Genomic DNA, 22,952 nt, shown 5'->3' on the forward strand with positions numbered 1-22,952 from the left:
ACTGGTAACCATCTGATCTATACTGCTGGCAAAAGCCAAGGGAAAAAAGAACTTGGGTGCTGATCTTGATCGATCTCTTGTCTTCATTCTTTCCCTTTCTGCTAGCAGAATAATGGATTCACTGAAAAAGCATATAACAATGGGCTGTGGGGACTTACCTCTGCTTTCAAATATATTTGTCTTGTGCCCAACCATCCATTAGCAAAAAGGCAAACTAAGTCCTGAAACAAAAGTTTTGCAACTCCTTAATGAACTTCCTCAGGATTCCATATTCTGACAACGTAGTCTATAAGTAACTATGCAACAAGACTTTGCAGAGTACCAGCTATGTTTCTGTTTAATAGCATTGTTGGTCATCAGTTATCTAGCTGTATCCTGTCACTTCTTTTTTTACCAATGGCATCAACACACCTGCATTAAAAAAGCTTTCATAAAATGCCTTTTGAGTAAGGAATGGTTAATTATTGCTGCTGGCGCTTAGCCTTGATATCTTTGCAGAATCCTACTGAAATTCATGCCTCTCAGCATTCAGAAGACTAAAATACCCTATCGTTCTACTGCAGGCTGTGAATCTGTCTGCACCTCCTCACATTACCATTGAAGGAAAGACCCTGGAGGTAGGTGAGCACTTCCCTTACCTCAGTAGTGACTTGTCTCAGAGAGTGAACATCGATGAGGAGATCTAGCACAGGATCAGTATGCAAACCCCTCACTTGGGAAATTGCTTTGTCATATTGTTTATTGATTATGCTGTCCATAAAGACAGCAAGATACAGGTTTATAGCACAGTCATTATCAGGGATCCTGGTTTTCTCTGACAAACCAACACCCCCCTCCAATATTTGAATTTTAAAAAGTAACTCAAAATCCACATTTTTCTATGATCAAAATGAAACACCACTACTATCTATAGATACATTTTTTCATGATGAAAATGAAATACCACTACTATATATATAGTAATATATATGAAATACATAAATAAATACCACTACTATATATATATAAAATGAAAAGCCGCATATATATATATATATATATATATATATATATATATATATGCGGCTTTTCATTTTAATCATGGAAAAATGTATCTATATAGTAGTGGTGTTTCATTTTATATTTATATATATTAGTAGTGTTTCATTTTAATCATGGAAAACTGTGGATTTGGGGATACTTTTTATTGGGGAATGTTTTTTTATCTGAGAAAACCAGGTCATCATCCCCCATCATTTATGGATGTGAAACATGGGTGGCCTACTGTTGTAATTTCAATAGTCTGAAGAGGTATCACCAACAATGCCTCCAGAAAATGCTCTACATCAAATAGGAAGATTGCCACACAAACATCAGCATCCTTCCTGAAGCCAGTTTTACCAGTATTGAGTCTGTGATCCTTAAGCACTCAGTTTAGAATATGAGGGGAACATAGTGAAGGGGACACAATAGTAGAAATCTACTAAAGACCTCCAAACCAGGAACAAATGCTTGACAAGATTTTGCCAGGGAACAGGCTGAGGTTGCACGCTCTTGGTTCATGGTTGTGATGGGAGATTTCAACTACTCGGACATCTCATGGGATGAGCACTTGGCCGCATCTGATTGGTCACACAGCTTCCTTACATCCGTGGATAAGCTCTACCTGTTCAAAAAGAATATGGGCCAGCAAGAGGCAAAGCGCTGCTGGACCTGGTACTGGCCAAAGGGGATGATCTAATCAGCAACCTAAGAATTGAAGGTAAGCTGGGTGACAGTGACCACGAGTTGATCACTTTCACTACCCATCACAAAGTTGGCAAGTCAGCCAACAATTCAATAGTCCTCAACTTTAGGAAAGCTGACTTTCATAAGCCCAGGAGGCTTGTTCTTGAGGCCCTGAGAGGCCATGATTTCACAGGGAGGAAAGTTCATGATAAGTGGTTGCTCCTTAAGGAAGTGATCCTATAATCACAAGGGGAGTCCATCCTCACCCATAGCAAAGGTGGTAAGAGGGCTCAACCCCTTGGCTCAACAGGGAACTCAAGGACCTCCTACCTCTAAAAAGAGAGGAATATAATAGATAGAGGACAGCAAATACCACTAAGAAGGAGTATACTGCACTGGTCCACACATGCAGGGAATGAACTAGAAGAGCCAAGGCTGCAACTGAACTCCATCTGGCTACATGAATCAAGGACAATAAAAAGTCCTTCAGATATGTGGGGAGTCAAAATAAAACAAGGGCAACAAGGGCAACATTGGACCCTTGCTCAACCAGCTGGAGCAGCTAACTACTGACACCCAAGAAAAAGCCAAATTGTTTAATGATTACTTTACATCGGTTTTTCACCAGCCCAAAGGGACCACCCTGCCTAACATGATGCGGGATGACCAGGGTGAAGATGAATATATGCCCACCACTGGCATGAGTCTTGTGAAGGAGCATCTTGAGAGGCTGGACCCCCATAAATCAGCTGGTCTGGATAGGTTGCACCCAAGAGTGCTAAAGGAACCGGCAGACATCATAGCACAGCCACTGGAGAGGATATTTGAGAACTCGTGGTGCTTGGGCAAAGTACCTGAAGATTGGAAGAGGGCCAATGTGTTACCTAGCTTCAAGAAAGGGAGGAAAGAAGACCTGGTAAACTACAGGACAATCAACTTGACTTGGCTGGGAAGATTTTGGAAAAAAAATATCAAAGAAACCATTCTTGACAGGGTAACTGAAGGCAGCATTCTGCGGGATAGCCTGCACAGATTTGTTGTGAGTAGGTCTTGCTAAACCAATCTCATTTCCTTCTATGACCAGGTGACGTATCACCTGGACAAAAGGGAAGAGGTTGATGTCATATATTTGAACTTTAAAAAAGCCTTTGACCTAGTGTCCCATGATGTCCTCGTGGAAAAATTGGGCAACTGTGGCCTCAACTACTCCACAGTCTGATGGCTGGGGAACTGGCTCTAAGGTTGAACCCAGAGAGTGGTAGTTGATGGAACTGAATCAACATGGCATTCAGTGACTAGTGGTGTCCCCCAAGGCTCCATTCTAGGACATGTCCTCTTTAATGTCTTCATAAACAATCTTGACACTGGTGTCAAAAGTGGACTGACCAAGTTCACTAACAACACCCAACTTTGGGGAAGAGTGCCCACACTTGAGGATAGGCTGATGATGTAGGCCAACTGCAATAGGCTTGCAAGGTGGGCAGATGAAATCCTGATGGAATTCAGTACGGAGAAATGCAAGGTGCTCCACCTTGGGAATAAAAATCTGCATCGCACTTACAGGCTTGGCAATGCTACACTTGCTAGCACCATGACTGAAAGAGACTTGGGGGACTTGATTGACCACAATATGAATATGAGCCACCAATTTGATACCAGAGCTGACAAAGCAAACAAATCTTTGGTTTGCATCTACCAATGCATCTCGAGCAAGACCCAGTATGTCAACCTCCCACTGTACTCAGCCTTGGTGAGACTGCAGCTGAAGTATCCAATTCTGGGCTCCACAATTTAGGAAGGACATGGAGAAGCTTTAAAGAGTCCAGAAGAGAGCCACGTGCATGATCAGAGGGCAAGAGTACAGGCCTTATGAAGAGAGGCTGTGAGTGATGGGACTCTTCAGCCTGGAGAAGCGCAGGCTCACAGGTGACTTGGTGGTAGCCTATAAGTATGTAAGGGATGTACATCAGGATCTGGGGCAACACTTGTTCACCAGAGCACCCCAGGGGATGACAAGGTCCAAAGGTCACAAACACCTGCAAGACCATTTTAGGCTGGACATAAGGATCAACTTCTTTACTGTCCAAGCCCCCAAGGTCTGGAACAAGCTCCCCGCAGAGGTGGTGAAAGCACCTCCTCTGGACACTTTCAAGAAACATTTGGATGCTTATCTTGCTAGGATCCTTTGACCCCAGCTGACTTCCTGCCCCTTGGGTAGGGGGCTGGACCCGATGATCTTATGAGGTCCCTTCCAGCCCTGATGTCTATGTCTATGAAGCACTGATTCACTGGGCCAGACATGGTGTGTGGATGCCCAATTCTCAACTTCCAAAACAATTGTTCTAATACTAGTTTAGCTGCAGCCTGAAATCTCACAGCAATCAGAGGAAACACTGCAAGGCACATTAAAGGCATACCTTAGGAAAACAGATTCCAACATCAAGAGCTAAAATCTGGCTACTAACCAGGGATCCTGGTTTCCTCTGATAAATAAAACCAAAAAAAACCCCCAAAAAACAAATTTTCAGATTAAAAATGTAACCTCAAATCCACATTTTTCCATAATCAAAATGAAACACCACTAATATATATATTTAAAATTAAACACTACTGTTATATAGATATTTTTTCCATGGTTAAAATGAAACTCCACTAGTATTTATATCTATACACTATGTTAAAATGATATATCTATATACTAGTGGAGTTTCATTTTAACCACAGGAAAATGTATTTATATAGAAATGGTGTTTCATTTTGATCATGAAAAAATGTGGATTTTGGGTTACTTTTTTAATCCAAAAATTAGGGATTTTTTTTTTAATCGGAGAAAACTAGGATCCCTGCTACTAACTCATTCCAGTGGCACTGCAAACTCAAACAAATGGCAACCCACTTCAAGGTAAAGTATCTTGCCCTTGAAGCAGAGAGGAGAGAGTGGAGAGAGGAAAAAGAGAAAAATCCCTGTCTGTGGTCTATTCTCCCCAGCAGAAAACCTGTAACTTCTAAGGATGTGTCTGTGGCTCAAGGACTAGATTCTTAAGTCATATCAAAATGCTTCAACAAGCTGTGGTAGAGATCAGGCCTGAATTGTGGGATTGTTGAAGACTCCTCTGAAGAAATTCTCAGAAATGCAGTCAAATTTAGCATATTCTTTATTTTTACCTGTTAGCTTCTAGCTTGTTCCAAAAAATCCTTTTCTTAGTGTTCCATTTTCCCAGCCAAACAAAGATCCAAAAATATTCTTGAACAACATATGGTATGCCTTCCCCCTCAGGAGTCAGACCGGTGTTTCAAAACTCATGTTTTTGGTTCTTTTTTATGGACACACAATATTATTTGTAAGTTGTCTTCTTGTATGCTCATTATTTATTCTGACATTGCCAACTCTGCATTAGATCCCAATTCTCTTCTTTCCAAGTTGACACCATAATTAATTATTGCCTTAAGCTTCCGTTTTTCCTTGTGATATTCATCCAGTTCAGATTCCATGCACTGTGTTCCCTGTTCCATTCCCCACTAACCAGAGCCATAACTTGGTGGGGAGAGAATCAGGCCATAGGTGCTGATTCAAGGGGCTACCAAAATGACAGCTCCCAGCTAAACCTGCCCTGCTGCTGCAGCCCATCTTGGGGGAGCTTGTGTTGTGGCAGCGGCAGCCTGTACCACTGCCTTCTTAGCTTATGAAAGAAAGTAAACACTTCCCTTCCCCCTTCTCATGCCAACTTGTAGTTACATCTCTTCCTAACTTCCACTTTCTTCCTTATGAAATGTGATGATAGCTTGCAAGGTTTTGGCAATTGCATCAACTTCTCTTCTTTGTAGACTCACAGTAGGCAGACACACGTCAAGAAGAAAAATGTTAATATTCATTTTCCTTGGCTCCCGTTGCTCCATAAGAGAATACCAATGGAATAAATACTCCTTTATCCCTAATGGTTTATTACTAGTCTGCTTTTCTCAGTTGTGCCCCTCCCTCCCCTCACCCTTCCTTTCTTCCCTTCCCTGACTTTGTATTCAAATTACTCTCTCTATTTGATAGCCTGACCTATGCATGCCCTTTCATAGAATCTGATGAAATATGCTCTGGCTCACAGAAGTTTATGCATCTCTAATTTGAATTAGTCTACAAGGTGCATCTCTACCCTGTCTTGTCCAGAATGGTAATACTTAAATAGAATACTAGATGTGGCTAAATGATCCAGAGACCTGTTCTTATGACAAGGGTCAGGTTGCTGCATATAAGACACATAGCACTAATCCTTTGCAATTACAAAAGCCTGTGGCAGATGGATTATCTGCTGATTATGCCAGAATCCAAACCTACACATATGAAGATGTACACACAACTCAAAATACCCAGCTGAATGTAAACTTTTTTTTCCGAGGCCTAAAATGTTTGTCTCTCTTGTTAACTAATAAACACAGTCACTTATAAGGCTCATTTCCATGGAGAGAATGACAACCTTTTAAATCCTTGGTCTTAACCCTTACCAGGCCCTTTTATTACCTATGTTTATGCCTTACAAAATCTCTGTGCAAACTCTCTTGTTCTAAAAAAAAGGCTCATCTCCTGGGATCAAGACAGCTAAAATATAGCCACGAAATCCCTAAGGAGCATAACATTTTCTCTGGGACTGGGTTAACCACCATCCTCTGGTCAGGCAGAGGATGATGTACTGCTGTCTCTCTCAGCCATGGCATATTATGCTTGCCCCCTTGCACCTAGCCCTCTGTTCTGCCCTTTGCCTATGGATCAACTCCCCATCACTGAACCAATCAATTGATTCTCATCCTTCTGCAAGGCACTCCACACAGTTGTGACATATGCTGGGCAACTCTGATTTTCTAATACTATTACTTCAGTAGTCTCATGTCTAGAGATGTGTGCTTTTTCCTCAGCAGCCATCTCAGTTGGCTTCCTTAGGATAAGGCTAAATTATCTTCAGGAGGCTTCTCAATCCCTGCTGACATGTTCATTCTCCTTGAGATTCTAGGGCATTTTTTGTAAGAAGCAGAGAAGGCCCACTAGCCTCATATCTCCTTGTCAGTTCCCCAGAAGGCCTGCAGAAACCTGTTGGTTAGAGCTCTTCCATGACTGCCTAAGATAAAGGTAAAGAAAGGAAGGGCAAAACTGTTTCTCTTGGAATATCCTGCAGTTAGGACAGAATAATTGCATGTAAAATAAAGATTGGGGACTGACTGGCTAGGCTGAAATACTGCAGAGAAGACCTGGAGGTTACAGTGGACCACCATCTGAATATAAGCCAAAAGGGTGCCCTTTTTGCAAAAAGAAAAAAAAAAAAAAAGCCAACAGAAACCTGGGTTATATTAACAGGAGCATCGCTTTCAAATTAAAGGGAGTGATACTTCTGCTCTGTTCAGCACTGGGGAGGCTGTACCTGGAGCCTGAAGTACTCTGTCCAGGTCAAGAAGGATGTGGGCAAATTGGAAAAAGTCCAGTGGAGTGCAACAACAAGGGCTAAGTGCCTGAGAAACATGACTTGTGAGGAAGTCTTCAAGAAACGGGGGTTACTTAGTCTGGAAAATAGAAGACTTGGCGGGGGGGGGGGGGGGGGAGGGTTATTTGATAACCAGGGATCCTGGTTTTTTCTGATTTTAAAAAGCTAAAAACAAAAAACTGGATTAAAAAAGTAACCCAAAATCCAATTTTTTCTGTGATTAAAATGAAACACCACAAATATATAGAGCTACATATAGTGGTGTTTCATTTTGATCACAGAAAAAATGTGGATTTTGGGTTGCTTTTTAAATCCAAAAATTGGGGGGAATGGGGTTATCAGAGAAAACCAGGAACCCCATTGATAACAGTCTTCAAATACCTGAAGGGCAAGAACAGAGAGGCTGCAAATGGCTTTCATCTGTCACTCTCTGTAGGGGAGCAGATGAGGGGGAACAGCCTCAGGCTGCAGAAGGGGAAATTTAGATTGGATATTAGGAGGAACATTTTGGCTATGAGGGTGGTCAAGAATTGGAACAGGCTACATAGAGAAGTTTATGCAATCTCCATCCTTGGAAGTTTTCAAGAGCAGGTGAGACAGACAGTAACCTGCGAAGGTTTGAACGTTTTTTCAGGGGTACTTTTGTTTTGAGAAGGCTAAACTAGATGAATTTATGAGCAGAGATCCTGTTTTTTTCTGCTAAAAAAAAATTCCCAATTTTTGGATTAAAAAAAATAACTCCAAATTCAGAAAACCAGGATCCCTGCTTATGAGGTCTCTTTCAGCCCCACTTTCCTATGATCTTATAATAATTTCTCTACCTCTGATTTATTCAATATTGATTTCCAAACCAGTGCTCCAGTAGCTGTGCCACTTTCCAGGCCCATGGAACAGCAGTACCATCCTCAGTCCAAAATGTAAGTCACCCTTCTGCTTCCTAGCCATTTAATTGGTTCCATTTGTGACGCTGTTGACCTCATTCACCTCTGTATTAGTTTTACTTCCTCAAGCTGTTTTGTTTATTCTGCCTCCAATTGTCAGGTTATGTGTTCTGCAAAGGAATACTTGCCAGCCTCTCAATACTTCCTCTTTCTCCTCTACCATAAATGGCCTCCTGGGTTGCTCCAACCTCTGGCCTAGCCTGTTTGCAATTGATGCCTTCTGCTAAACTGTAGACCCATCAGTTACTATATTGACTCTTGTTCTAATAGCTACTTCCCTTTTGAGAACATGAGAAATAATTACCAGGCATGTCTACATGAGATACTACCTCACCATAGCAACAGCTATGGGGACGTAGCTTGTCACTATGGTGATGTAGCAGCGGTGGCACAAATTGTGATGCTGATGCTACTGCATGGAAATGACCCATGCACCGCTGGGACTGTGCAGTAACAACTGGGCAGTCAAGTGAAAGTGTAAACGCACCCACCACCGCCCTTTCTTTGGGGTAGCCCTGTACCTTCTTCCTCCTCTTTCCTAACACTGTTTCAGAGCACTAAAGTTCTTTCTTCTTTCCTCTTCACCAAAACATAAGATCAGAGGAAGTTTGCCACTGTTCATTCCATGTTACCCTTGACAGCTATGTTTTCTTTGCCAATTACTACTTTCTCCAGCCTTGCAAAAGTAGCAGCAACAAGAACTACCTCTGCCTACATTAATAGTCTGACAAGAACTGAGTAAGCCAAAGCCCCTCCCTCAACTGGAATCAGGGAGCAGCTATCTGGGAAGAACACCACAGCCCTACTCACCTGGGCTGTGGTAATCATGGGTAAAGTCACCCTGCAGAATTGGCTGCTTTGAGAAGTAGCTCTGATATTTAGGGCAGGATCCAAGGCCATGGAGCTTGCAGATGTACTAAATCTTTTGCTCGATTACTGGTTTCTGTGTCAGCCTTTGATCCTTGGCTGATATTCCATTTCCTATCTTCAGTTACTATCCTATGGTTTATGTCCTAGATTCTGACTTTGGCTCCTGGACCTCAGCTAATATTTTATTTTGTTTTGTTTTTCTTTTATTCCTGGTCCTTAGTTTTTATTCTGCTTCTCTATTTTGGCCCTAACTACTGGACATTACTTTCTACATGCTGGTTTGTGACAATGGGTTTGCTTATAATTTGTTAAGAAAATCTTTGCAAACCATTGAGAAAGGTTTGTGATTCCTCTGATGTATGAAGCAGAGCAGATGCATTTTAGGATATCTATTATTTTATGGGAGGCATGGTCCTTCAGGAAGCAAGGTTGAAAAAAGAGCATGTGGACTATAACTACAACCATAATAAGGCAGTCACTAACTGATAAATGTAGACAAATTGTGCCATGTACAGATGATCAAAAAGCCAGGGGAAGAATTGATCTAAGCTATGTGGTTTTCTCTCAGAGAGCTAGTTTAGATCAGGAGTGAACAGTATACACATATGCCCTTGCAGGGGTGGGGCACATAGATGGCCTGTGCTAACCAAGACCCACAGATGACGGGCACTCCTGCAGGCCTCCCAGCTTTCTCTGGGGGCTCCCTGGATTACTGGAGACTGCCAAGTGCAGCCAAGTGCCTGAGCCACCCCTGACTGGCTGTCAAGCACAGGCAACCTTCCTTCCAACCTTCCTCTGCCTCACCACAGACCCTCCTCCATGCCTCACTCAGAGGCTTCCAGAAGAGCCCCAGAGTGAGTGCCTCTCCTGTTAATTGCACATGTCTCAATGCCAACAACCCACTGCTCGCATCCAAGCATGCAGACCCAGGAGCTATGGGGTGTCGAGCTTCTCACCCTGTGCAGCTCTTGCCAGAGGCTGCAAGACATCATGTGTAGCCACCTGGACATGATGCATCAGCTTATTTCCATGGCTTTATTTCCAACATTTAGCCTTCCGACACAGGGCCAGCTACCACACCCTGTGCCCACCAGCAACCTGGACTGGGCCACTGACTTTCAAGTGGCCAACAAAGACAAGGCCACCCAGGGCACCATGGATGTCAGGATGCTCTAGCACCATCTTTAGACTCCCTGGATACCTCACCAGGGACAATGAACAGTGGGTCTAGACCTTCCACATGTACTGGGGCACCTTCACGGTCATTGTTGCACAGGTGGTCCCCTCATATTACATTCCAGGACATCAGCATGCATCAACCCATCACCCTGGAGAAGTGGATGGTCATTGCCATCATGAAGCTGGTCACCCTTAACTATCTCTTCTACAACAACAACCAGTTTTGTGTGGGCAAGTCCACAGCCGGAGGAATCATCTGGGAGGTGTGTCCAGTCATTCAGAACATCCTACCCAACTGTTTCATTCTGTTCATCAACCCGAAAGAGCTGGTCTCTTATAGGCTTCCTCAGCTGTGCGAGGGCCATGGACAGCACCCACATTCCCATTCATTGCTTGCCCCAAGGTGCCCAAGCATTCGTCAACCTCAAGGGCTAATCTTCCATCATCCTGCAGCATGTTGTTGACCATTGGGACCACTTCACCCACATCTTTGCTGGATGGGTGGGCACCACTCACAATGCCCACATTTTCTGTATCCCCTCTGCCCCAAATGATGGAGAATGGATGCTATGTTTCAAGAGTCCCCAGTTTCATCATTAGTGCTATACTCGTCCCTCCCCTCATTATCAGCAGGGATCCTGGTTTTCTCTGATTAAAATAACAATCACCAATTTGCAGCTCAAAAAAATCTACATTTTTCCATGATTCAAATGAAACACCACTAATATAGAAATTTCATTTGAATCATGGAAAATGTGGATTTAGAGTTGGGTTTTTTTACATCCGAAAACTTGTTTGTTTTCTTTTCTTTTTTTTTGTCAGAGAAAACCAGGATACCTGATCACCAGGAATTTGGGTTACTCCACCCTGCCCTGACTCATGAAGCCTTACACGTGGCTGCTGGACTGCTGAAAGGAGGAATTCAGGTACTGCCTGAGCTGGTTCCACATGCCTGTTGAGTGTGCCTTTCACTGTCTGAAGGTGTTCTGGCAGGCTCTCAGTATGTGCCTCAAAGTGAAGGAAAAAAACCTGCTGTGCCTCATCATTGCTGCATGTATACTCCACAACATCTGCAAGACCAGAAGGGAAGTCTTTGGTGAAGCCTGGGAAGAGGAGGCATGATGCATAAATAAGGCATGGTGTGCCGAACGTGCACGGTACAAGAAGGCTTGGGAGAGAGAGTGCCCCATTTACACTGCATTTGCACTCCATTTGCAGATTGTCATGGAGTCTGGGTCTATGAAGACATGGACAACTACCTCCTGGCTCATGAGGACTGGGAGTGTTCCCCAGATGAGTAGGGCCGTAGGGCTTTGAGTTCCCAAGTGCCCATGCCTTGGCACTGGGTGATGGATCTCCTAGCCCAGAAGATGGCACTGCCCACAACTCTGGCTGCCTAGACACCATCCCTACCTGATACCTAGGCCCAAGTACTCAAGGGCCCTGTAGCCATGGCCCCAAAACCCCTTACAGCACCTCAGGTGTATATTGCCTGGGTACCTGCTGGCAGTGGCTGAGAAGCAGAGGTCACAGGATCGCCTCTGTACAGGCTCACTCCTGATGTTTTGCCCCTCACCATCCTAATTCCCCAGAGGCAATCTTCCCACACTGACTCCTAGTCAAGAGATGGGGCTGTCTATGCTGGTCCCAGGTCACAAAGTGCCTGGCTTCGGCCTATGACATGCGGTGTGTGGGTGCCAGGGTTGGGCTGTGGGGCTGTGTCCAAGTGCAGCACTATGGGTATCCCTGGCTGTGTGTAGGGTGCCAGCATCAGAGTCTGTTAGGCTATGCCTGAGCATAGAGATTTTCCTGGGCTCAGTGTTTGGGTCTATATGTATATTGTGTGGTGCTTCATGATGGGGTGTTGAGGGTGTGGGGGCATGGCCCAGTGAGTTAGGTGCTCAGGTCCTGAGACTTATGCACAGGACACAGACACCTCACTTCCCCCAGCTGCCTGCCTGCAGGGCCAGGGAGAGGGGCTATGTTTAACTGAGCAACAGGATAGCATGTTGGTGGGGCCTGCTAGATGCTTAGCTGGAGGGCTAACCTGAATCAATCTCAATTAAGTGTACCGCACACAAAGTCTATCTTAGGTTACTTGCACCATATTTAAACCAGTCTATGTTCTATGAACTTATGTACAGTTACATGCATGCAGCCCAGTCTAAGTGTAATGTCTGTACATACTATGTATGTATGAAGCAAAAAATATGCTTGACTCTGATTTACTACTAAGTGCTACTGTTGGGATTTGAAGTATCAGCACATACACTCATCTTTTTAACCATGGTTTAGCTAAACTATGCTGGAGAGTAAAAAACATATTAGGAGTTGTTTTCAGAAGCTCAGATGCGACTCCTTTGCCATAAATTTTATGCAACTTTTAGAAAACTTTTGCTAAAAATAGTCCTAACATCTTCCTAATGATGACAATGCAGTTATAATTTTACACTAAAGCTCCCTTCCTGATGTGCACCTTGAATTACCAAATGATATTGAAAATATAAAATATTTAGTAGTATAATAATATAATGATATACATTGTTTATAATATTTTATAATAATATAATATTCTCTTATAAAAATATAAATTATTATTTCTGGCCACAGAAAGACCATTCTCTTTTGTGGAGATTTTCAAGGCTTCTGGACTTCTGTTCATTCTGCATTGGATAAGAAACAAAGTATTTTGAATATTTTCATATGAAAATTTCATATTGCCTGTTCCTGAACAAACCACAAACTCTTTTATTAGGAAAATGTACTAATGTGAGAAAGGGTGTCTGATTTTGCAATTAAAAGTGGAAAAATGGATATGTCTTGGCAACATTTCAGACTGACCAAAATGAAACTTTGCTGAAAATGTTTTGACTACCTCTACTCTTTACTAGGATGTTGCTAGTTAGATTTACCCTCCTTATATTGCCTGCTTAATTTAATTGAAATATCACTTTACAGTTTATAGGCACTTCTACATTTCAACAAAAATTCAGAATATTTTATTTTGTAGAAAATATTGATGTTTGTTTTTTTGTCCAGAAGAAAAATAAATTGAACTGTCAATTTTTCAGTGTAGAAACAACGAACCCTGCTCCTCCCCACCAAAAACATGCAAAGTTTGGAAAGTCTGAAATTTATAGTTTTTACATTTTACCATTTCCCTTACAAAAACAGTACATTTCATTCCACTATATGCCAATGTTAAATTGCAGTTCCCTATTGCCTCATGGGAACTGTAGTTATGGAACATATTCTTCCCTACGGATTTAATAATATACCCTGAGCCCTATGACTCTGGTGGACAAACCAGAGCAAAGGCATTTTCATACATCTGTTATATTATAGGAAGTATGGTAGTAGAGGAAGCAAGGCCCATGTGGTCTGTAACTACCTCAGTGTGGCAGCCACCGTAAGTGAGAAATATAGTTTGTTTGTTTTCAATCTGATTTAAAACAAAATGTTTTTGGTCAGTTGAAAAACAGAGATACACTGATATGATTTGAACTGACCCCAAATAAAATATTTGTTGGTGAAAAAGCAAATATTTCAACATGATCTTTTTTTTTTTTTTTTGCTACAGAAAATGCAAGACAAGCCCACCTGTGCTTTCTGCTGAAAAAATTAGTTCCAATTAATTGTATTTCTAACTATAAGGTACACAACAACTTTCAATGACCTGATCATAAACCTTGTGAGATTTGGTGAATCCTTTAGGTACTAAATTAATTTGTTTCTCAAAGCACAGCTCATACTTCCTCTCCCTTTCCTAAGTGCTTTATTTACTTATTAAAAAAAAAGGGGGGGGGTTTCTCAGGTATTTTTGTTTCCTTGGTGGCGATACACTCAGTTGGGCTGCTTACCTCTAACAGAACTTGAGTGCGTATGCTCAAAAAAACTGCTAAACCTTTCAAAGTGCTGAATTGTCTAAAATCAGGCAGTGTGTGTGTGTGTTTCAGTCAAACAAGATCTGATACTTTCCAGGCAATTACTGAACTACAGTACATTTTTATATGCTTCACCATTTAAGATAGAAAAATTTTCACTGCATCAAATTGTCTTTTTTATTGTACTTTATTCTATTTTCTCTCTCCTCCTTTGTAATTTCTGTCTAACACCTGCTGTTTAGGAGATACTACTCAATCTTGCTTTCACCTTTTTGTGGGGGAGAGCAGGGGACAAATTGCTTTGCTGTCTGAAGTGGTAAGACAGGAGAAGATTTTCTAAAATATTATCAGACAGTACTGTCTTGTACAGAATATGGCTGTATATGCACAGTAAAATAAAGCAATTTAGCTAAAGACTGCCTCATCTACAACACTGTTTGGTTACTTTTTATATTGCCCAACCTAGGTTTTACTTTGTTTATATTTCTATCAATCTGTTTGATGAAAAGTGTGAATAGTTGTCTGAGTATTTAAATTAAAAAGGCCTTAGATTCTGAGCTATAAACAGACTTCTCTCATCCACCTTCTTTTAATATAAATTAATTTATCCAGATTTTAGATGTTTTTCAGGAAGCAGGACTCCATACAAACAAGAACAAAAAAACAAAGAACTGCTTGAGATATGTCAGAGCCAAATTTATTTCATTACCTCTTACACATTTGAGAATATTTATCTGATCTTATGAGCAAATCTTGATTTTGCATCTCGTCAATTATGCACAGATGCAGATATTGCCATCATAGGGTGTGTCTAGATGAGCACGCACATGAATTTCTCCAGGGGCAAATAGCAGTGGCACAAATAGTTGTGAGGACAGTTGCGCTTATACACTTTGGCACATGGCAAGTTGCCCAGGGTGAGGTAGGGTAGGTTGGGGCCAGCACCTGGGCTAACCCCAGCAGCCTTATCTAGGGTCCTGGTGTGAAGCACCTGGCTGGCAGCTGGAGTGTGGCTCTAGCTGGCCAGGGTCTGGTTTTGAGCAGATCATGCTGCTGCCACATGCGCTGCCCTCCTTTTTTCAGGCATGGGGTTTTTTTTACATTGGGATTTCCCAGTGTCATAACAACCCACCATGCTGCAAATTAGCAGCACAATAGATGCTTGAATGTGCAGTGCATGCAATTTGCAGATAGTTTGTGGTGCCTCATACTGCACATGCACTGTCATCTGGACACACTCATATGGTGTCTAAACTGCAAAGATTGAATCCATTCAGGCTGTGGTTTTTTTAATGTCTTTCCCTAGCCCTACACACTAAAGCATCATGTGTAGGCATACCCTCTCTTTATGAAAATCTGATATTTTGACTTTCCATCTTCAGTCACAATAGAGAAAAATAAAAAATGAAACTCTCAGATGATAGTGGGATAGCATTACTATTTCCTACCCAGATCTAATAACTACTGCAAATCCATACAGTGTTGTGCCATTTTCAAATTTACTTACTGAGTGATATTCAATTCAAATATTCCTCAGAAAGCAAGAATCCCAAGGTAACTGTTTTTTTTAACTGTTTCCCAAACCTTATTATATAATACAAATCTGAAGGTTTCTTCCAATATTATTTGATGTGATCCCTTTGTGACAATGAACTCTAGGAGACTATTTACCTTACTGTTTTGCTTTTACTTTGCTTTTAGTTTAGGATTTAAGTACATATCTTTCTGACTCTTTTTCTACACAAGCTCTCTAAAATCAAGGAAATTATAGTCCCAGTATCTATTTCAAGTTTAACTACATAATAACTGATCATTGTGTGTACATAATAATCAGATAAGCCTTTTCTCTATGTTGAAATGTATATAATTTTCCCATGTCTGGACCCCTGATGCAGTTGTTACAATGACTATACTTTATTACAGTATTCAGCTTTGTCTGCAATTCCTTAGCTGCTGTCTGGTTCATCTTGCCTTCCAGGTCTTGTATCACATCTTAGCCCATTCTGACATTTTTCCTTTCTAAATGTGAACAAATGAGTTTCATTCTAAACAAGTGTTTTGGACCCCGTCCTCATTGATTCCACAAAACACTAAGGTTTTACTCTATGATTAGGTAGAACCATTCTATTTTCAAATTGTCATACTTTATTTTGTCATATCAAAGGTATGGCCTAAATTCACAGCCAAAACTAGCATTACAGAATGCAGTATGCTGTCTTTGGTGTTACATCAGGGTGTTTTTTTGTTTGTTTGTGTGTTTTGTTTTGGTTTTTTCCCCTCGCAGAATTATGTGATTAATAAAAGTAACCCCAAATTCACATTTTGCATGATTTAAATGAAACACTACTAATATATATATATTGCTTTAAAAGAATCTAACAGCCTTATCAGGCAGTTTTCCATTTCCTGCCAATTCAATCAAACATAAGTCCCTCCAGTATAATTTTTCTTATAGAAAGAATTTTAATGAGTTTATATATCAAAAAGTGTTTTCCTATTTCAGTGAATATTTAAATATTTTAAATTAAGAATCCACTGGAGCAGGCATTAGAATTCAAGTCAAAAAGCCATTCACTAAGTGAATTTCTTAATCACTGGGCTATTGAGACATTCTCTCATATACACATACTGTTGCTGACCCAGTGATTATTTAATTTTTTCCATGCAAAGTAGAATAGCTTCAGGAAGAGGGACTAAAAAAACACAGTTCAATCTACCAGGTTGCCTGGATGGTAGAGTGTTCACAGTGACTCTAGACTACAGCCTTTCTCCCATTTGACCAAACATATCCTGAATTCTTCGTTGTGCAGTGGCATTGTTTCAGCAAATGGGTGCCCATATTCAGAATAACTTAGAGTTTAGTGATTAGACCACTCTCTTGGGAGGTGGAAGACTTGTATTTGAATGCCCTAAGACAGTAGAAGGATTTAGCCATAAATCTTTCACTTTCTGGAAGTACTGTAACTACTAGGTCACATCCAGGAGAAGATTCTGAGGTGTTGATCCTAAGTTAATGGAGGCACTTTCCTGAAACCCTGACTCAGGCATCTAAACTCCAGAGACTGGTAGGATATCAGACATACCCTTATCCTTAGCATTTTCTATTAAGTAGTATAGGCATTTCCCTAGCCAGCCTAATGACTGTTTGAAATCCATTTTGAAGACCCTAAAATTCCCATTGCTTTGTATAGTAAGTTTAGAATTCATATAGAGTATTACACTCTGAGGGCCAGATACCCAAAAGGTAAGTGCTGCAATGCCTAACTTTTAGGCATCTAAATCCCTTAATGTCTGTGTATGGATGCATATTGCTCATTTTGAAGTAAGGAAACCTTTACTTATATCTAATCATTGCATAAATTCCATGTGAAAACTCTCCTCTTTCCAGAGGAATGCTCCTATTTAGAAGTTGCCCTAATGAAGAGACTGTATCCCAGCTGAAGATGATTGCTTTGTGGGGGAGATGGGGGTTGTTTCTATGCGAGGGTCTTTTTTCCCTCATTGACGCATCATTTTCATCCATTGAAAATAAGGTAAACAGAAATGTTTTTAAAAATCCCATATTATATGTGGCAAGTGGCAAGGGGGAACCCCTTTAGTTTGTGCCTTTCATTTTGCAAGTTACCAATTTTGATATCAGCATGACCAACTGGATACCATCTGATGAAGTAGACTGTTGCTATTAATATTTATACCTCTCTGAACAAGTTAGTCTCTAAAGGCATTTATACATGTCCCTTTTTGTCCTATGATGTGCCAGAGATCTGCTGCTTTGGATCAGACTCAATTAACCGAGAACCAAGTCTGCTCCACACATGAGCTGACACTCACTGCACTGTGCCATGTGCAGTTGTATAAGTGGTGAAATGCATGTCAGCATGCAGAAAATGGTGGTGGTACACTTTTGAACTAAAGCACCTCCAGGGTGTTTGGTTAAAAAAATGCATCACGAGCATTTTCTTTGCACTGACATGCATTTCACCACTTATGCAACTACGTGAGCTGCAGCGCTTGCATGTGTAAAAAAGCTGCTACCTACCCTGCTCTGCTTTTTGCCTGGATCTTCATTGTGATGGTACATGAAATAATATCATCACACCCAGACCTTGTTGTGGTGCATCTTTTCTGAGCCAAATGACAATCCAATCACAGTTGAAAGACTTGTAAAAATATCAGTTCTCTGTAATGTTTGAGTCCTAAAATATTTGTGCAAAGAATACCTGCATTTGCTTGCCACAAGATGTCAATGTATCCATGATTACAGTATACAGCATACGTGCTTCTTAAATACCAAACTTTAAAACAAATACAGTTATATTTTTAGACAGTTTTGTGAAACCTTTTCCTGAAGGTGTGACTGAGCTAAGAATCTAAAGTCATAGCTGTAGCTAAGCATTGTGAGTGAAAAAATCACTTTGTGAAAAAGTGAAATAAGGAAAAAATGTAAAAAAATCAGGTTGGTTGCGGAGAAAATAATATCTAGAATTATAAAGATAAAACACAAAACAAAATATTCTTGACCTGTAGTTATTTGCACCTTTGAAGATGTAAATGGCAATTTGTTTTATTACATACATAATAAAATGACTCCATTTGATGAAGAACTTGAAATCTGTGGGTGCTTATACACATGCATTGACACATTCTAATTAGAATGCATTGGAGATTAATTGATTAATCGAGTCTGCTAGAGCTAGAATGCTCTAGTGTGCTGCAGTGCCTCATGTATCCAGCATCCCACGTTTCAAAATGGCAGCAGGGGCACCTTAACTAAAACTCATCAAATGAGCTTTAGTTAAATCACCCCTGTGGCCATTTTGAAACATGGGATGCTGAATACATGTGAGACTGTAGCATTCCAGAGTGGCTATCTGGAAGCTGCTGTAATTAAAACACCCCCTCCTACAATTCCAGAGCACGTGTACAGACACTGTGAAATTCTAGCAGAAGAACTAAAAATATAAAGACACAAATGAAAAAAAAAATCCAGTGAGAAATACATTATCTCTTATTACTTTTTCACTAATTTGTCAAGAAAGGATTAGAGAAGAATATAGATAAAATACAGCATTTATATAAATCTCTGAGGTAGTGTCATGTTGAATAATGCATTTGGCTTTGGTCACCTCATCATAGAAAGGACATAAAAACCAAAAGGCAATTAAAGTGATTACATATTAGGTATAGAGACTTCTGTATGAAAAGAGATTAAAAGACTTACATTGTTTGGTCTGAAGAGGATTAAAAGGGGTTCTTTAAAAAAAAAAAAAGTTACATGTGGAAAATAGAGTGCTCCAGTGTATCGATCAACTAAAATAAGAAAAGCAAATGCATAACTACTTGTTCATAAACATATAATTAACTAGGTTGTGCAAGTAACTTGTACAGCAATGGTTCTTAACTGTTTTAGACTTAAGGCACATCTCCAAAACTTCAGTGAATTGGGCAACCCCACTTAAAAATGGATGTATTTATTACCGTGCTTATAGCTTTACAGAGAGGGGCAGAGAACCAACTAGGCAGGGAGAAAGCGAGTCTACCTGTAGATGCTTATCTCCTCATACTTCCTGTGGCACCTTTCAGAAGATGTCATGACACCATAGGGTGCCCCACACTCTCTTGACAGTCACTCTAATACAATGTATTCTTCACTCCTTTGTTCTGATGTGCCACATGAATGACATGCAAGAGTTTATTTAATTTGCAGTAGGATGGCAGTGTTCCATGGTTTCCTTCCTTTTTATTCTACACAACAGATTGTTAGGAAGATCTGTCCTCCATTCCTAACCTTGATCTATGGTTGACATTCAGCTTTCTCTGGTAAATTCAGCAGCAAAGAAAAACAGGTTGGATTTAGATTAAATATGTCCCATCTGGTTTAGAACTATTTAGATCTTATCTGCCAGGATCCAACCCACTTCTTTCCCCAAAAAACACTATCTATTGTGGTTTTTTGTTTTCTTTTGTTTTGTTTTTTTCTTTGGATCTCTTTAGTTTTGTGCTGTATCTCCCTGATCAATATCAGAAAAAATCCAACATATATGCCTCTCAACTTCATTTTCAAAGCCCTTAAGTATTTTTTCCCTCCCATGGTTACACTGCCTTTCTCCTGATGCTCATTTTTTCTGTAGTTTTTCCTTTCTTTCCTGTTTACATAAACCTAGACCTATAACCACTAACTTTCTCTGATCAGATGGATTTGCATACCGGTATTATTGCACAAGGTAGAAAAAATATTAAAAAGAATATCAGTAATCATGTGTCAAAATGTAAATTGATCTCTAACAGGAGTAAGCAAGAATTTAACTTCTGAAACAGGTGAGGAAAGGTTTCACCCTTTTTTCCAAAACATCATATATAAAGAATGTCAAACAATACAGTGGATACATACTAAAATTCTAATGATTCCTGCCTCCATGTTGTTCTTCCTTCTATGTTTACACGTGTGTTTGCCTAATTATATTTGGCTTTTTACAGAAATAGTACTAGATTCACATAAAACGAAATGAAATAAGATTTCATGAGGCAAGATTGTTGTGAAGATCCGACCAATGTTCAAGACTTCCAGGAACTTGGGCACAGTGGCCACATCTACACGAGTGGCAGACTGCGCAGTCATTAAGTACTTGCATAACCAAGTACTAAATGACTGTACAGTAACTGGTGTCACTGTGCAGTAGCATCCCAACGCGGGTTTCTTCTGATGCTTTTGCATAGTACAGTCTTGTGCAGTTGCAGCCAGTAAACAAAACAAAGATAACAGAAGTGTATAGAGTGTCCAACTGGACAAGTGTATAGAGTGGGCAACTGGGAAATAATCTCTTGACTTTTGACATCTGGAAGGAAATACAAAAAAAATAAATGAAATAGTACTATTATATGACACCATGTAATGACTAAGCTATGATAGGGTAATGCTACCACAACACAAACACGAGAAATAGCAGGCTATCTGTGCTAGCTTATTTATTTATGCATTTATTAGAAAAGTACCTTTAATTAACTTTCCAAGTGTTTATAGCTGAGCATTTCTGATGTAAAGCACAACCCTTATCCTGGATACTATTTTTTATGACTCTCCAGAGGGTGATAATTTAAATTTTATTAGGTCTATGTCAAAAGATTCAAAACAATCAAATGTCTTTAAAGATGAGGCACTGTGCTTTCTAGATTCCATAAGTTAAATACTCATCCTGTACAAAATGTATCAAAATTTTATGGAGAATCATAACAACATGGGACAGGGAGGCCCGGGTGAGGGAGATTCCGTACCCTCTATCAATGCTGACCTTAAGAAGGAACACCCTGAGAGACTGGATACCTTCAAGTCAGACAGTCCTGACAGTTTATACCCCAGGGTACTCAAGGAGCAAGCTAGCATCATAGCTCAATCCCTGGCATGGATCTTCGAGAACTCCTGGTGCTTTGGTGAAGTACCAAAAGATTGGAAGAAGGCCAATGTGGTACCTATATTCAAGAAAGAGAGGAAAGTGGATCTGGCAAACTACAGGCTCATCAGCCTGACCTCTATCCCGGGGAAGATCTTGGAAAAGATTATCAAAGAGGCCATCCTTAACAGACTGGCTGATGGCAACATCCTGAAGGATAGCTAACACAGGTTTGTTGCCCGTAGATCTTGCTTGACCAATTTTATTTCCTTTTATGACCAGGTGACCTATCACCTGGACAAGGGAAAAGAGATTGATGTCATATATCTTGACTTTAAAAAAAGCCTTCAGTCTGATATCCCATGATCACCTCTTGGCAAAACCAGCTAACTGCAGCCTCAGCCTCATCACGATCCGCTGTCTGCGGAATTGGCTCCACAGTAGGACCAAGAGGGTGGTGGCTGACAGAAATCAATCGTCGTGGTGTGCTGTGACCAGTGGGGTCCCTCAAGGCTCTGTCCTATGTTCTATACTATTTAGCATCTTCATTAATGATGTAGACATTGGTGTCAGAAGTGGACTGGCCAAGTTCACTGATGATACCAAACTCTGGGGTGAATCATCTGCACCTGAGGACAGGAGGGTGATCATCATTTTCATTTAACACAGGCATACATGAATGAGAAGAACTAAACAATAAGTTTTATTGTGGAACAGTAGGCAAACCTCTGTAGTCCTTTAGTCTCTTTAACTTAATTGAGAGACTATCTCCAGTTTTCTATGCAAGTGTCTCTAAATTATAAATTTTATCACCACATCTTTTCTCTTAACAACAGACTTCAGATAACTACAAGCAGGGGTAGATCCAGGGTTTCCCAAAGTCAGTAGCAACCCTCATTTCAGGGGTGGATGCAATCTCTGCTCCCCACCTCCTCTGCCCCAAAAGTGTGGGCAGAATTTTTTAAGTCCCTAAAGCAAATGAAACCTCCCCTGCTTTCCCCTTCCCGGTTAGAGGTGTGCCCCCTCCCCACTCAATACCCCTGCCTGCTGCTTCTGTTTTTTTCCTGCTGCTGCTTAGGGGTGGGGAAGCTCCATAGCCAGCTGGGTTGAACAGGGACTGGGCTGGAGGGGACAGAGACAACAGTGTGGTGAGAGAGCTGTCCTCCCCCACCCAGAGCAGGTGTCAGGAAGGGGAACCCATTCCATTCCTCCTTCCATTGCTCCCTTCCCCATATGAGTCCAGCCTCTGTCCAGGGCAAGAAGAGTTCTAGCCTCTAGCACTTTCCCTCCTTCTGGATAGTAGGGAAAGGCAGGAAAGGGAGGTGGGGAATGGACATAGAAGGGGTGTGTCTTTGAGCAGAAAAGGGAAGGGAGGAAAGATTTTCACATGCTTCAGGGACTTTAAAAAGTCCCCAGAGGCTCCGGCGGTGTAGTGCAATCCGAAAGAGGGGTGCAGCAATGTTACAACAAAAATCAATTAACACATTCACAGACATTTAGAGAAGATAAGTTACTAGCCCA

This window comes from Alligator mississippiensis, chromosome 1 (assembly GCF_030867095.1).
Source record: "Alligator mississippiensis isolate rAllMis1 chromosome 1, rAllMis1, whole genome shotgun sequence".
Classification (NCBI taxonomy): domain Eukaryota; kingdom Metazoa; phylum Chordata; order Crocodylia; family Alligatoridae; genus Alligator; species Alligator mississippiensis.